Source organism: Camelus dromedarius, chromosome 2 (genome assembly GCF_036321535.1).
Source record: "Camelus dromedarius isolate mCamDro1 chromosome 2, mCamDro1.pat, whole genome shotgun sequence".
NCBI lineage: Eukaryota > Metazoa > Chordata > Mammalia > Artiodactyla > Camelidae > Camelus > Camelus dromedarius.
Window position 1 is genome coordinate 27,991,388 of NC_087437.1, and position 12,880 is coordinate 28,004,267.

At 36.3% G+C, this 12,880-nt stretch overlaps 1 pseudogene; it reads right to left on the reverse strand.

Annotated features, from left to right (window-relative positions):
* Positions 1-8,758: 8,758 nt before the first annotated feature.
* LOC105094617 (HAUS augmin-like complex subunit 2) lies at positions 8,759-9,454 on the reverse strand (annotated as a pseudogene).
* Positions 9,455-12,880: the final 3,426 nt, after the last annotated feature.

Genomic DNA, 12,880 nt, shown 5'->3' on the forward strand with positions numbered 1-12,880 from the left:
TGATGCTGTCACATTAACATTCCAAAGGAGGAACTCATAGGGATGATATTTCTTGAGTTCTTGGATATTGATGGTAGTTCTCTTCAACCATTATATTTGAAATTTATTTTAACTGGATAGAAAAATCATTGACATATTATCTGTACCTATATATATGTATATATGAAATTTTCTTTTGGCCTTAAAGTTGCTGTAAAATATCTGAAAATTTTTGATTTTTCTTTCTCCTGTAAGTTACTTGGTCATTTTTCCTTAATGTGCAAGAGATTATTATTTTTTTCTTTAACGTCTAGTAATTTTTACTAAACTATGTCTCAGTGTTATTCTGGTTTGATTTTTTTCCTCCATATGTCATTTACCTTATCAGTATCTAGTTTCAAACACACATGTATATATATATTATATATATATGAATATATATTTATATATATTTAATTTTAGGGAAATAAATAAATATATATATATATATATATAACCAGGGAGAAGGATATATATATTCTTCTGAATATATATGTGTGTGTGTGTATATATATAATTTCAGGGAAATCTTGAATTATAGTTTTTAGTAATTGTTCCATTCTCTTGCTTTAGTTTTTCTTTATTTCATAATATCTGTTGGATGTTCTTTCCCTGTGTTCTTTTTTTTGTTGTTGGTTTTAAAACATCATTTTAATCTTGTTCCTAATCTCTTCTTCATATTTACCTTTAACATTTACATTATCACCCCAAAACATTTCCTCCTGTTTCCCTTAGCTCTCACAACTACTGATCTATTCTCTAGCTCTGTGAGTTTTCCTTCCCTAGAATATCGTATACATTTAGAATCATATAGTATGTAGCCATTAAATTCCTTTTTATTTTGAACTTTTTCCTAATTTTTTTTTTAAATGGAGATACTGGGGATTGAGCCCAGGACTTTGTGCATACTAGGCATGCACTCAACCACTGAGCTGTACCTTCCCCACCTTTCCTAATTTTCAAGCTATATTTCCCCTATGACATTATTTGTATTCTTTGTTCTCCTTTGTGTTCATTCTGATCTAGTCTTCATTTTTGAAATGTCTTGTTTTATGTTGTTTTCTGAATTATTTCTTGATGTTATTAATTGATTTTTGAGTTTTTATTAATTTGGGTTATGTTATTCTTTCACATTGTAGATTGTTGTCTTAATAATTTGGGGTAATTTTAAAACATTAGGATATAGTTTCCTCTGCTTTGTGGGTAAGTTTTTCTGTTATGCTTTCATTGCCTGTAGAGAGGTTAATCTGCTTCTTATTATGCTTGCTCTTATATTAAATCTGAGTAACATTTAACTCTAGTCATTTTCTGATGCTCATTTTTACATGAAATTAGTTATCTTAAGGTTTAGAAGGGAAGAAATGATTTTGTTTTCTAACTTTGACTCTTGAGCTCCCTCTTCTGTTGTTCTTGTGAAACATTCCATTTTTCCCCAACCATTTAATCTGCATCATCTTTTTCTCTGTCCTGCTCAATTAGGGTTTTATTCCCAGCAGTTTCTTCTCAGTGTGGAGCTCTGTCCTGGAAGAGGCCTTGATTGGTTATTGTTAGGGCTAGTAGGATTCAGCCTATTCTAGCTACTTCAGGTCAAACTGCAGATAGCTTGTACTCACCTACCAATAGGGTGTGCAAATCCCTGCCAGTTTCAACTGCTCTCCAAATTTCTTACCAAGATTTTCGGTGAATCTTTGTTGGTGAGTCCTTAGTCTATCAGATGCTCTGTTGCTCCCCTTTGCTTCCTCCCACACAGATGCTGATGCCACACAGGCCTTGGGGTTGTTGGTGGATTATACTTTGGGGTTGTTGGTGGATTCTCATACTTGGAGAATTGTATGAATATATTCTGGCTCATATTTTGCTTCACATTATGTTGTCCATAAATTTTTTATTTTATTGCATAAATTTCTCTGTGGTTTCTCAGAGAGAGATTCGGGGATTTTCAAAAGTTATGGATCATTAGTGGAAGATTTTAATTCAATTTTTTTCAGTAACTGATAGTGTTGCCAAAAGATCAGCCCTGTCCCTGATGAGCCAAACTGAAACTCAGAGACAGGGTCTTGGAGTTTAGAAGAAAAAGACCACTTTATTACTTTGCCGGGCAAAGGAGACTCGCAGCAGGCTAGTGCCTTCAAAACTATGAACCCACCTTGGGGGTGGGGTGGGGTGGTTATCTAGCCATAGCTCAAACAATAAAACATCTATAACAATCAACAGAACCATTTTCTCATCATAAGACTTAAAAGTGGTGTCATGATGCCTCCAGGTGACCAATTCTGTAGCGGCTAGTGATTGTCACTTTTTTGATCTCTTTGTCTTGTAAGCCCCCAAGATGTGGTCTTCTTGGTAATTCAGGCTGTTCTGTAAGTTTACAGTTCTATGAACTTCTCCCTGGAGAACAACTCAGAAACCAAGTATGATTATTACTTTCAATTACTGGAATAAAGTAAAAACAGTAAAATTAATAGCTTTATTTTAACAACAGGCCTGGAGCTATGAGTTGCAGCTAGTCAGTCAGGTTAGTTGACCGTTTTAAGGTCAAGCGTAAGAATAAGCAGTCTGTTCCTAAATGCGGCCATCTTATTAATTCTCCTTCAATAGAAGAAAAATAGAAATTAGTAAGCAGAGAAGATTTCAACAAGTTAACTAAAATGATTTAAATTACAAATATTAATCCTAGTAACAAATAATGGCATAATACACATTCTTTTCAAGTACATATGGAACATTAAAAAATATTAATGGCCATAAAGCAATTACTATCAAATTTAAAATTATGGAAACCATATAAGAGAATATTTTCTGATTACAGTGGTTAGGCTAGAAGATAATAACATGATAATTAGAAAATCCCATATGTTTTTAGGTAACAAACACGTTACTAAATAACTTATGATCAAAAAGATAATTCACTATAAAAATTAGAAACACCTTGAATTGAATGATACTGAAAAACATATATATCAAGACTTGTGGGATGCTCGCCAGTGGAGGCTTAAGGGAGGAGTAAGGGGTAAAGCTGATAAAGCTGATCACCTAGTGCTCAGAGGGCCCAGGGCAGTTTCTGCCAGAGGGAGAAGCTGAGACATGTAAGGGAGTCAAACCCACCCAAAAGTAAGTTCTTGGGGAGCTAAGAAGCAACACACATCCAATCCATCACATTGCCCTCAGAAAGTTGTTCAGATCTTGTCTGGGTTAGGCTACCAAATTAACAAAGGGAAACTATGCCTTAAAGTCCAAATAGCTCCCAGATGGACAGCCGCTCAACTGGAACTCTAGCTGGCTTCATGTACAATTGGAATGAAGCCAGTGCTTGCAGGCACTTACCCCTTAAATGGCCAGGATGGAGCTTTTTTGACCTTCTAAAACTATAGAGGAGTTGGCTTGATAAAGTATTTTCAAAATTCTGGTCGTGAGAGAACAAAAGTATTCCCAGAAGAAAGCTTGAAGTTATAACTTTTATCGTATCCTTGAAATATAAACACAGCCCTCATCTCCTGGGACTACAACCTTGGCTCAATTAGTAGATCTGAAAACTAAAAGAAAAAAAAGGAGAAAGAGACTTTTTAAACTCAAGCAGGAAAACTATGAGGTCTCTGTCTGTGTCTATCTGGATGTATGTATGTCTGTGTATACTTTATAGATATGCAATGCCCCTACCTCCAGATGGTGTCATCAAAATTTATTTTTAAAAGCTTTACTTAATTGACTAAAAGTAAGCATTTAACGTATGAAATATTTCTAAATGTAACTTAAATTAGTCCAAATTTTAAAAGGATCACCTGATGTAGGATTAATCATTAATGAATGAAAAAAGTTTAAATTGATGGTTTAATTAATATACACACATCTTTAGAGTCATCGGCAGTAAGTATGATTCTTTTATTATACCTAGGTTTATTGAGCTCATGTTATCTCTGTTACAGACTTTGTCAGTGAGAAAATTAACTTGGTATGATTATATTTTCATAAGTTATAAAATAAAGATAAATGAGATAAAAGCTTTAGGGTAAAGTCTTTAAAAATAATCATTTTTTTTGGTATGTCTACTTAAAAACAGTTTCTCCAGTTTTTTGTAAATTGAAACTTTCGAGTTCTGCTAAATTAAATGATGGAAATTCACTGAATATCTAGATTATCTTTAATACAAAACATTGATTGTTAAAGAAGTCTATGTTTACCTATTTTTGACCTTATTACAGAGAAACTAAATATGTTTGAGACTATTAATAAATATGTTTTGTGCTTTATTGAAAGCTTGTACTATGAAATGTCATGTATTTCTAGAAATTAATTTTAAAAACAGAACCCTGAGAAAACAGTTTCATGCAAGGTTAGGTCTACTTAAGACTAGATTCAATTTAATTAAATGAATGATTGTAACACTAAACATGAAATGGTGCAAAACTAGAGTTTGTTTTTTCTCTGTTAAGGGGACAAAGTGTTTTTTGAAATATTTGTCTGCTTTTAATAACAAATTGTAAAGTTTCTTTACTTCTTAGGCAATCTGTTTCAAAGATTGCCTTTGCAATCTTTTATTGTCATTTTGATTAAGTGAATAAATATTGCTTCACAGTGACTTGTGAACGTGTTGCCGAAAGACTGGCACCGTCTGTAACAGGCCAAATAACCCAGAGACAAGGTCTTGGGGCTTAGAAGAAAAGAGGCAATTTTATTGCTTTGCTGGGCAAAGGGGACTCACAGGAGGCTAGTGCCTTCAAACCTGTGAGCCCACCTTGGGGGTGGGGTGGGGTTGTTATATAGCTCAAACAATAAAGTATTGATAACAAGCAACAGAATCATTTTCTCATCAGAAGACTTAGAATGGTGACATGATGCTATAGAGGCCAGTGGTTAGATCTCTTTATCTCGTAAGCACTCAAGGTGTGGTCTTCTTGGTAATTCAGGCTATTTTGTAAGGTTACAGTCCTGTAACCTTCTCCTTGGAGAAGGACTCAGAGACCAAGCTTGATTATTTCTTTCAATTACTGGAATAAAGTAGAAACAGTAAGATCAATAGCTTTAGTTTTAACAATGGGCCTGGAGCCATGAGTAGCAACCAGTCAGTCAGGTCAGTTGACCGTTTTAAGAGCAAGCATAAGAATAAGCAATCTGTTAGCCTAAGTGCGGCCATTTTATTAATCCCCCTTCAGTCCTGCTTGGCCAAATGTTTAAAAACTTTTGGTGTCTTTGACAAACTTCCTCAGGTCAAGTTCTTTTTTTTTTTTAATTAGAAATTTCAGGTTTATTTTTTTTTATTTTGAAAAAGACAAAAAATAAAATAAAACCCAAAACAACCAGACATACCAACATTTATGACATTGAGACAGGAAGGAGGCAGGGTACAGCCATTCAAGGAATGCCACAGCAATTGGTGGAAGATTCAACCCCCAGTAGGCCTTGAGGCTCAGGATGATGAGAGATTTAACTTCTAGCAGATCTTGAGCTTCATTATATGCCCATTGTAATATATTAACATGGTGAATAACACGCCCACAGGCACCATGGCCGTCCCAAGGCTAGCCTCAAAAGGTCAAAGGGTGGAAAATGGCCAACTTCCTGGGAATCCCAGCCCTTTCCCCTTAGACTGGTCCTTCCACTTATTAGCATATGAAGCCTCCAAGCCCATAAAAACCAGCAACACAGCGCCTCATGGCCGCCCCTCTCTCTTTGGAGACAGCCTGCATTCTGTCTATGGAATGTGTACCTACTTCTAATCTGAACACCCAATCCCCACATCTCATGGCCTTTCTCTTGCCTTTCAATGTATCTCTCTGAATAAATCTATCTTTACTCAGCTGTGGCTCGCTCTTAAATTCTTTCCTGTGTGAAACCAAGGACCCACGCTTGGCAGGGCACGTCCCAGGGGCTCAACTGAAGCCTGGGACACAGCCCTTCTCTTGCCCCATATCTGTTTTCTTGCATCAATATGATATGAAATCATGAAGAAAATCATGAAATCACATGAAGAAAAAGCTTAGTAGGATGTCTGAAACCAAGGCTGGGCTTGAACAGTTTCTTATGACTATAACTGAAAGTGTCTAGGCAATCTTCAGGAAATTAGGACTACTCTTCTATATCCCATTTATAAAGATCAGCAAAATAGGCTTCAAAACTTAGTGTTTTAGCGGGATAGTTTTTGGAAATTATCCTGTTCCCTTTTGAACAATGTCTTAACTCATCCACTATGTTGAGGTCTTCGTGTGTTAAAGAGTGTGATGAATGCAAGTGTTAGGTAGTTAGCTATGTGGGGGCACCAGGCAGATAGGTGGAGGAAAGGGAAGATAGTCTGGAAGATGATGTTATGCATAAAGAGACTTGACTTCTTCTGAGTGAGTGACAGCAAGAAACTGACAGCCACGATTGCGCAGTAGCAGAAAGGACTTAACTGGACATGACCCAATGTTCATTGTATTATAATTAACATTGTGGTTCAGGCTCCCCTCCCCCATGGCTTTTTCTGTATACATCATGAGTAAGGTCATGTGCAAAGGGGCCAGACATGACTAAGTATTCCAGAGGCAAGAGCTGTTAATCAATCAAGAGACCACCTCTAAGTGAGAATATAAGAGAAAGGGGAGACAAGAACCTCCGCTTTTCCTCCCTTGGGTCAGCTTGCCTCTTGTTCTTGGAGCTGTACTTTTTTATTTTTAAAGGAAGAGGAAAGAGTTATTATTACTTGCAGCAAGTAAGGAGAACACCAGGAACTTTTTCCAAAGCAGTGTCTCCACAACAGCAAAGCTGGGGAAGTTTTAAGCAAAGGGTACATGCATATTCATGAAGGGACTTGAGCAGAGGAGAATTCAGCATAGAACTGGGGCAAAGGTTGACAGAGTCCAAGCTTTAGTTGATTGAAGTCACGAGGGTCATAGAAGGTCAGCATCAGTTCATCCCCCACCTGGGTGCATGCCTTGGTTCCTGCAGATCTCAAAGATCTGTATCAGACTGTTATGTATATTCCTTGAGGAACTAGGACTCTTTTATCACTGAACTATTGGGGTTTTTTTCTTTTTTCTTTCGATTTCTGGTGTATAGCATAATGCTTCAGTCATACATAAACATACATATATTTATTTTCACATTCTTTTTCACTGTAAGGTACTACAAGATACTGAATATAGCTCCCTGTGGTATACAGTTTAAACTTGTTTATGTTATGTATATTAATTAGTATCTGCAAATCTTGAACTCCCAACTTGTCCCTTCCCCCTCAACCATAAATTTGTTTATTGTCTGTGAGTCTGTTTCTGTTTTGTAAATAAGCTCATTTGTCTTCTTCTACTTCTTTTATTTTTTTTAGATTCCACATATAAATGATATCATATGGTATTTTTCTTTCTCTTTCTGGCTTTCTTCACTTAGAATGACAATCTCCAGACCCATCTGTGTTGCTGCATGTACTTTTCCTTTTTTAAATAAATCTTTTAAAATCTTTTGCTACACAACACACTGTCTTCCTACTGTAAACTTATCTTTCAGGTATGACAAGAACTGAGATCTTTACCTTTTGGGTAACACAAGATGAGGGGAACCCAGGTGATACAGAAAATGCAATGGTATAAAAATACTGAAGCATACATTTTAAAGCAAAAGAGAACCCCAAGACTGAAAAGAAGCCAAGCATTGTCGTACTACTGATACAAAAGAACATAACCTGAGATTAAGTATTAGTATTCTACTCCCTTTTATACGCACGACAACCTCAGGTAGGTAAAATATCAGAGCGCTTTATAAGGTAATACCTCTAAAAGTTTTACCATCATGTGCCTTTTTTGTTGTTGTTCTGCTTTTCTTCTTTGCCTACTCCTAAAGCTGCCAGTGAACATGCTCAGGAAATGTTTTAGTGTGTCAGGGTCCCCAAGACTCCCCTCTCCCCCAACCCCAGGTTTGATGACATACTTGGAGGATTCAGAGGACTCAGTATATCATTGTATTCATAGTTATGATTTATTACAGCAAAAGCATACAAAGCAAAAGAGCAAAGGGAAAAGAGGTGTATAAGGGCAAAGTCTGGGGGAAACCAGGTACAAGCTTCTAGAATCCTCTGCTAGTGGAATCCCATAGGATGTGCTTAATTTCCCCAGCAGCTGAGTTATGACATGTATGAAATGTCTACCACAAAAGCTCATTAAAGTTGCAGTATCAGGTTTATTACTGCAGGCTAGTCACATAGGTACCTTCTACCTAACATGTACCAAACTTCTGGATTCCCAGGAAAAAAGCAGATGTTCAGCACAAACCACACTGTACAACCACCTTAGTCACAGCAAGCAACTCTTATCAGTGAGAGTGGAGGGAGCCCTCTTAAAATCTAACTTCCTAGATGCCGGCCAAGCCGGCTTTTCAAAGGATAGCAGCCAGGTCTGCTATGTTACACTTTTTCTGCATACTTAGTGACAATCCCACAGAAATAATCAACATTACTTTCAGATTCAAGACTCTTCTAATTCAGAAATAAACATTTCTTAAAAATGACATAAAGTCTGCTGCCTAAGGTGGTTAATGTGCTCATTAATAAATTGTCACAGCTGTATTTGAATTTTACTGAAAAATGGAATGAAAATATATGAAAAACAAAGGAAAATCCAGTTTGGTCCTAATGAACTTGGAATCTTAGTATTTCAATATAAAGAAGGCTCTTTCAGTATTGCTAGCAGCAAAGTCTATAAACACCCAGGTTACAACTGACTAAAAATGAACTTCACAAGCCTACATATAATTTAAAAATATATACAGTTGATAATCACTTGGCATTAACAGTTTGGACACTAACTTTAGAAGTAAAAAGTAAAGGAGGTACTATAACATCATGATTATGAAGAAAATTTTCTTCAGCTAATATTTTGGGGATATTAGAGGAGACCTCCTTCTGTTGTTCTCACCAGTTGAGTATATTCTCTGCCAGTTCTTCTGTCTCAGTCACCAAAATAACCATCTTTGCTAAAGCCACGCTCATTTTCTTCATTTTGCATCTAAATGAAGGATATTTCTAATTGTTTCAAGATGATTTTCTAATCTCTCAGTGAACATGCCAACTCCAACAAATATACCATGTATCTGTGATAAATAACTTCAATAGGCAAGTTTTCTTGGCACACGGGTTTCAATAGTCTTTGCCTGAGGGACCGCTTCTCTTTGGGCACTGCTTCTGAATGATTATTCATGCTTTGCAGAGTATGACACTTTTGAGCCAAAAAGGAGGATGGACAATATCTGCTGTATCTTTTTCTAGTCTAAGGAGTTCAGAGTTTTTCTGGTAGATTTCAGCTTGGATATCTGTGATCTGCTGTGGTCTGGAGAAGTTCACAAAACGGGAAGCTAATTTCTTAGATATGTTAAACATCTCCTGAGTGATCACCCCTGAAACCACGAAATGGCCCAGCAGTAGCCTGGCAGCATTAGGCATGGACGCCTGGTCCCAGGGGTTTGCCACAGCCATGGCTGGGAGCCACCATGCCCGGTGGCATGGAGAGTAAATTCTAAGTGAAGTTCTTTGACCTCTAGCTAAATTGGGGATGCTTCACAGGGCCCCTGACCATCTCAAGGAGAGATAATAAACTAATTAGGCTTATTTGGTCTGTTAAATTATATGGGAAACATTGTTAAATGAGTAATAATAAACCTCCTTAAGTTATATTGTATGGTAAATATTATTAATATGAATATTCTAGAAATTATATGAAGTTCCTAAAATTAGAAATGTCTTATGTTGTCATTCATAATTCATCATTATCTTAAAATGTTGTATGTTACAGAAATAGCTAGACTTCCAAGACAATTACAATGTAGTCATGTCTTTAACCATGCTTTTTAAGTCTTTTGTCATTTATAGAGTTACTGTCTTATTCTGGTGCTTTTATAAAAATGCTTGGAGATGACTTGCTTTTATGTTCCAAAATGAAATTAGACCTGGTAGCAAAAGGACTTCCACCTTGTGTGAGGGTTATTTCAGCAACAGCCCCTAATATTTAAGGCTACTGAAGAACCAGCAGTAGGATCTCCTTTAACTACTGATGTCTCACACTCATTGAGTTTCTTCTAAACTCTCAGTACACTCGGCACTGTTCTGTAAGCCAGATAACTTGTTAAGAAGTATTGTTGCTTCTATTACTACCTTGGTTAGGTGTAATAACCTTAACCTTGCAACTTTGCTCCCAGTGCCACAGAAAGAAAACAGTCAATACAAGAAGCTCCTATTGATAGGGCTGATCTAATTTAATTTACGGGTAGGTCCTACTTAAGGGCTGAGCAAGGACATTACCTAGCTGGATGTGCAGTAATGTCCACAGTGAACATAACTTAAAGCTTTTATTTACCAGAAACGAAATCAACACAAGCCAAATTAAGTAGCTGAACCTGAGTTTGTCAACTAGCTAAATACAGATAGCAAATATTTATACTGAAAGTCACTATGCTTTTGGAGTGGCAGACAACTTTGGAATGCTATAGAAGCAGTAAGATTTTTACCCTCTTCAGGACAACCTATTAAAAAAAAAGGAAAACAGGTTGTAGAATTATTGTTATACAACTGCCAAAACAGTTAGCAGTTATTAAAACACCAAATCTGACACTATGGAAGCCAAAGGAGATCAGCTTGCTGATGCTGCAGCCATAGAGACAGTTTTAACTACTCATCCTGTCCAGCCTTGAGAATGTCCACTACTCTCCATTAACTCTGCTAACCCCAAAAGATTTCTTTTTACCAGGGCTCAAGAAATATCCACTATAAATGGCAACAAATTGGACAATCTAGAAGAAATGGACAAGTTTCTAGAAACATATAGTGTACCAAAATGGAATCAAGAAGAAATAGATAATTTGAACAGAGTAATCACTAGAAGTGAAGTAGAATCAGTAATTAAAAAGCAAAACAAACAAACAAAAAGCTTCCTGCAAACAAAAATCCAAGACTGGATGGCTTCACTGGAGAATTCTACAAAACATACAAAGAGGAACTTATACCAGTTCTTCTCATACTCTTCCAAAAGATTGAAGAGGAGGGAATACTCCCAAACTCATTCTAGGAAGCCACCGTTATCCCAATACCAAAACCAGACAAAGACACTACCAAAAAAGAAAATTACAGGCCAATGTCTTTGATGAACGTAGATGCAAAAATTCTCAACAAAATATCAGCAAACCAAATCCAACAACACATAAAAAAGATAATAAACTAAGGTCAAGTTGGGTTCATCCTGGACACAGGGATGGTCAGACACACAAATCAATATGTACACTATATCAACAAAAGAAAGGAAAAAAAATCACATGATCATCTCAAAAGAAAAAGCATTTGATAAAATTCAACATCCATTTATGATAAAAACTCTCACCAAAATGGGTATAGAGGGAACTTATCTTGACATAATGAAGCTGAAGGAGTAACCACTCCAGACTTCAGACAATATTACAGAGCTATAGGAATCAAAACAGTGTGGTATTGGCACAGAAAAAGACATACAGCTCAATGGATCAGAATAGAGAGCCTAGAAATAAACTCACAGACCTATGGTCAATTAATCTTCGACAAAGGAGGGAAGAATATACAGTGGAGAAAAGACAGCCTCTTCAGCAAGTGGTGTTGGGAAAGTTGAGCAGCCACATGTAAATCATAAATCGCTGAAGTTAGAACACTCCCTGACATCATACACAAAATTGAACTCAAAATGGCTTAAAGACTTAAACATAAAACAAGACACTATAAATATCCTAGAAGAAAACATAGGCAAAACGTTCTCTGACATAAATCTTAGCAGTGTTCTCCTAGAGCAGTCTACCCTGGTGATAGAAATAAGAGCAAAAATAAACAAATGGGACCTAATTAAACTTATAAGCTTTTGCACAGCAAAGGAAACCATAAGCAAAATGAAAAGAAAGCCTACGGGATGGGAGAAAATATTTGCAAATGATGTGACTGACAAGGGCTTAATTTCCAGAATATACTGACAGCTCATACAAATCAATAACAACAAAAAAAAAATCAAAAAAGGGCAGAAGACCTAAACAAATATTTCTCCAGTGAAGACTTACATGTGGCCAATAGGCACATGAAAAAGTGCTCAATATTGCTAACTATTAGAGAAATGCAAATCAACAGGACAATGAAGTATCACCTCACACCAGTCAGAATGGCCATTATTAAAAAGTCCACAAATGATAAATGCTGGAGAGAGTAAAGAGAAAAGAGAACACTTCTACACTGTGGGAATGTATTTTGGTGCAGCCATTGTGGAAAATAGTATGGAGATTCATTAAAAAACTAAAAATAGACATGCTTGCTTTGGCAGCACATATACTGAAACTAAAAATAGACTTACCATATGACCCAGCAACCCAACTCCTGGGCATATACCAGATAAAACTATAATTCAAAAAGATACATGCACCCCAATGTTCATAGCAACAATAGTCAAGGCATGGAAGCAACCTAAATGTCCACTGACAGATTGACTGGATAATGATGTTGTGTGTGTGTGTGTGTGTGTGTGTGTGTGTGTGTGTGTGTGTGTGTGTGTGTGTGTATGCAATGGAATACTACTTGGCTATAAAAAAAGAATAAAATAATGCCATTCGCAGCAACATGAATGGACCTGGAGATTATCATACTAAGTGAAGTGAAGTAAGCCAGAAAGAGAAGGAAAAATACCATATGATATCACTTACATGTGGAATCTAAAAAATGAGACCAATGAAATTTTGGAGAGGATTTTCCTTTATTAGTTCAAAGTTAATCTGTTTACAGCAAATTTGCTTAAATTACGCTGTCTTTTTGTCATCTTTTCAAGTGAACTAGATATTGCATATAAACAGACTTCACCCAGTACCAGGAAAATTAACCAACAAATGGTAGCTGTTAATGTTCTAT